Source organism: Coptis chinensis, chromosome 3, assembly GCF_015680905.1.
Source record: "Coptis chinensis isolate HL-2020 chromosome 3, ASM1568090v1, whole genome shotgun sequence".
Classification (NCBI taxonomy): Eukaryota; Viridiplantae; Streptophyta; class Magnoliopsida; order Ranunculales; family Ranunculaceae; genus Coptis; species Coptis chinensis.
Genome location: NC_141458.1, coordinates 109104137 through 109108165, shown reverse-complemented (window position 1 = coordinate 109108165; position 4029 = coordinate 109104137). Strand labels below are relative to the sequence as shown.

Genomic DNA, 4029 nt, shown 5'->3' with positions numbered 1-4029 from the left:
ACGAAGCCTAGTCTATCTATCTATCTATCTATCTATCTATCTATCTATCTATAGTTGGCAGTCCGGTTCTTAAGCGGACTCTCCGCAAACGGACATGAGAGAGAAATGAGCCAGATCAGTTTTGGGAACTACAAAAATCAGTTTTGTGGGATATACTAACTATAAAAACTAGCAAGATGCACGTGCTATGCACGCGATGTTAAAAAAAAATTGTCGAAAAGTGTAAACATAATTTTACTTCGCCATTTTTTATTAATCTTCAAATTGGGTTTTTTGGAAGCTAGCAAATTTGTAGAGAAAGCACACAATTTTTTTTTGTAGGAGAGTGTGTACGTACGTGTGTTGTGTCTTGAACTCTCAATAATTAGGCCACCTAATTAAACGGGAAACCTGATTCTACTCACATGTTGTGACAATATATGAAACTTCAGGATCTCTCGATTAACAGCAGGCTAATGGATTTAGATGAAGTATAGTAAATAAAAAACAGTTATAGAAAGGCATAAAGCAAGGTACGTACAGATTCAAGTATGAATGAGATTTACTGATGAGTAGCTGAGTAAATGTGCATACCTGTGGTTGGTCCTGTAGCGTAAAGGCCTCTTGCGGTGTGCTAACTCGTTCCCACCGATGGGGGACTTCAGACTGAGAGTTCACAAATGCGTAATTGTTTTCAATAAGTAATCCCCCGTTATGTTGGCTCTCCATGTGAGTTTTAATAGCAGAAGGGAAACCTTTTACAAAAGATGTATCTTTTGTTGGTGTTAGAGAAACCAGTTGAGGTCCAGTACACTGAACTGGTATACTTTCATCATATTTTTAATTTGTCCTTAACCAATGCTCATGAAACCCCACTGCTACTTCCTCCGTCGGATCAAGGCAGTTACAGTGCCATAGATCTGAAGGCAGTTGCGACTTCTCTAATGAGATTAAGCAAGGGAGATCAGCTTGGGGCATGGTAATAGTGGATCGCAGGCCTCGAGCGAAATCAAGACGTTTTAAACTATGGATTGCCAACCCGACTTTAAAAGCTAATGGTCAGCGCATATCAAGTTGGCAAAATGGTGGTTTCGTGCACAAAGTGAGTGACAATTGTAATATTTGTGACTTCTGTCTCTGGCTTGATGTTCTTGCGAATCTCAGATGCGGAAATGGAGATACCCAAGGAGATCGGACTGGTATAGTATAAGTGGATCAGTTCATTCAAATACCCATTAATTCAACTTCCCAGACGTATAGTTCGGAATTGTAGAGTTCAGATTCTTTAAATTCGAAAATCAAGTTATTGTTAAGGTGGTGAACGGCTTAGTTTCCCTCAGCTAGTTCAACTACAGCAGCCCTTATTCCTTCAACATCTGCCTCAAAGATCAAAGCCCGAGGCTCACCCAGCTGGTTCAATTTGAGGAAGAACTGCTTCAGATCAAAACTTAAAATAAGGGACAAAAGAATCAAAAGAAGTTCACACTAACGGATACCCAGATACGACCTGTTTTCCCATTAAGACATGCTAACAGAACTAAAAAATCCCTAAAAGACAACTCACTATTTTATGAACCAGGTACGAAAACTCAAGTTTCAGTAACTTTCTGTCTTTTCATCACGACCAGGCCTCTCTCTATAAAAACTGAACGGCTTCTTGTACCCGACATTCCCATCTTTGCCATAAATTTTTGAACTACTTCCCATTATCTTCCAATTCCCACCTTCACCAGCAGCACAAACTCGACGAAGTGCTAATGGAAAGTTCCTTGCTGCTTGTAATTCATCCTCAGAAGCTTGACCGCTGATTCTAAGCCTTTTGCATCAGTGAGTCATCTTACTCCGAAGATGCAACTGCAAGAAGAAATTAAACTGATATTAAGATTAAGAAGAAATGCACTCATTTACTCAAAAAATGGAATTCAAAACAGAGAATTGCCAAGTTTACTCAATGGTTAACTGGAGCACAATACTTAATATTGTGGCTCATGTTAAACTGTATTCAACACTTGAAAAAAAATAATGAGAATTTAAGAGAAATTGGAAAAAGGGAATAAAAAAAAAGGAATAACAAACAACAACAAAACAGGTTCAAGTAACTGAATTGCTAGAGTCCCATAGTATTAAATAGCTTCAGTTTGATGTGAAAACTATGAAGGTGGTTGTGATGATAGCACACATGGGTTGTCAATAGTCATCAGCTTAGTGCTATATCCATATCTTCACTTTCAAGATGCTTCTGAATTGATAATTTGGACACAACATGTTAATTAGCTAGTATCCTAAATCGGTCTTGACAGTTGACATTAGTAATAACATGGTACTTTAGGAACTGGCATAGGCTGTTGTAAATAACGATAAGAGTTAATCAGTATGTTTGTTGATGTACCTCATCAGCAGTATATTTAGGAGGTGTAGGTGAGTACTCTTTTACGGATAAACTGTCGTTCACAATGTCCTTCATTGACTTCAATTTTTCCATGAGCTTCACCGCAAGAGACTCAATGTCCGCATCGTCTCTCGTGAGAATGCAATGACCTTTTGAGAACGAATGGCATCGGGAATTTTCATTGCCATCCAATTGGTGCTAATAAAGAACCATGTGAAGCCTTAAGAATTCCTTTGGGAACAAATTGTGGGAGGTCATTCCAGCTCTTCTTAAATTTTGCATCGACTTCACCGTGTTTTATTGTCGCCATAGTTCCCCGAAGATCCGATCCTACGTAAAATAATGGTATTCTTAGTGCATATTTCTAAGCATGACCCTATCCAAAGTCGACAGCATAGAGAAAATTACAAGTGTAATATTAATTGAGAGAAACCCAAAAAACAGAAGATGAAAGAGGGCCTTAGCCAAGAATGAATACGCAAAATCCAATGCAAGCAAAACAGATTCTATTCAAAAAATTCAGAAACTCTTGTATCATTGAAGACCACAAATTAGTAACTTAAAAAGGACAACACGATAACCAAACCACCAATGAACAGATGGTGTCAATCCCCAATCCCCATACGGCCATACCATTGGGGGATTCCAGTCCATTTATGACCATGCACAATATATTTCACATGAAGAACACATGCCTTACAATTAAGTCACCAAAGATTATACAGCTTACCAGATTTCCCTGCACAGTCATGTAGTTCTTAATATTACACAATACTTAATATTGTGGCTCATGTTAAACTGTATTCAACACTTGAAAAAAAATAATGAGAATTTAAGAGAAATTGGAAAAAGGGAATAAAAAAAAAGGAATAACAAACAACAACAAAACAGGTTCAAGTAACTGAATTGCTAGAGCATGGATTCAAATCTAAAGTATTTCAGATGCACCTAAACTTGATTCTACGGACATGCATCTCTCATGACAACTTAAGCAATTCAGAATTAAAATCAATTATTCAATGCCTTTAAGAATCATATTTTATCAAGGGCATAACATGGACCATAATTATCAAGGGCATAACAGAATCATATTTTATCATGCTACCATAAATATAGTTCTTGTGCTTATGGTGTCCTATGATATAAAATATGATTCTATTGGTTTTATCTAGGATTAATGAATTTATTTTGTATTTTGTTTAGCTTTCCTAAGTGGGTATTTAGGAGGAAATTTAAAGCAAACCTGAATGCATATTGTTCTTGTTGGTTTGTGGTCTATAATAAAAAGTCATTTTTCCATGGCCAGGTCCTTCGTACATGTAGTAAGAAGTTTCTTATTGGGATGGCCTAGGTTCTAAATAAAGGTGTGGGTCGGGTCTAGTGATCTTAAAGGTTAGTTATATGTTTGATCTTGTGGATTCTTTTTTCTCACATTTTCTTTTGTATTATATGGGTGTTTGCTATTTTTTCAAATGTATGATTGTCACCCCTTATTCCAAAATTTTCATGATCCATTTAGTTAGATGCAAGTCTGCGTGCATTTCTTTCTAATTTTGTTGTTGTTGTTGTCAAACAAAAACTCGGGTATTCATTGTTTTTATATCTTGTACTTAGTTTAACTCAAATGGGTATGTTTGAGTCAGGTTTGGTAGTGGTTTAGT

At 36.7% G+C, this 4029-nt stretch overlaps 1 long non-coding RNA gene across 1 annotated transcript; it reads right to left on the bottom strand.

Moving 5' to 3' along the window:
- Positions 1 to 1181: 1181 nt before the first annotated feature.
- Positions 1182 to 2698, bottom strand: LOC147512851 (uncharacterized). The gene is made up of 3 exons (XR_015215124.1): positions 2369 to 2698; positions 1544 to 1833; positions 1182 to 1410 (listed from the first exon to the last, which is right to left on the bottom strand). It is a non-coding gene; the product is annotated as an uncharacterized LOC147512851 (long non-coding RNA).
- Between the last annotated feature and the right edge of the window lie 1331 nt (positions 2699 to 4029).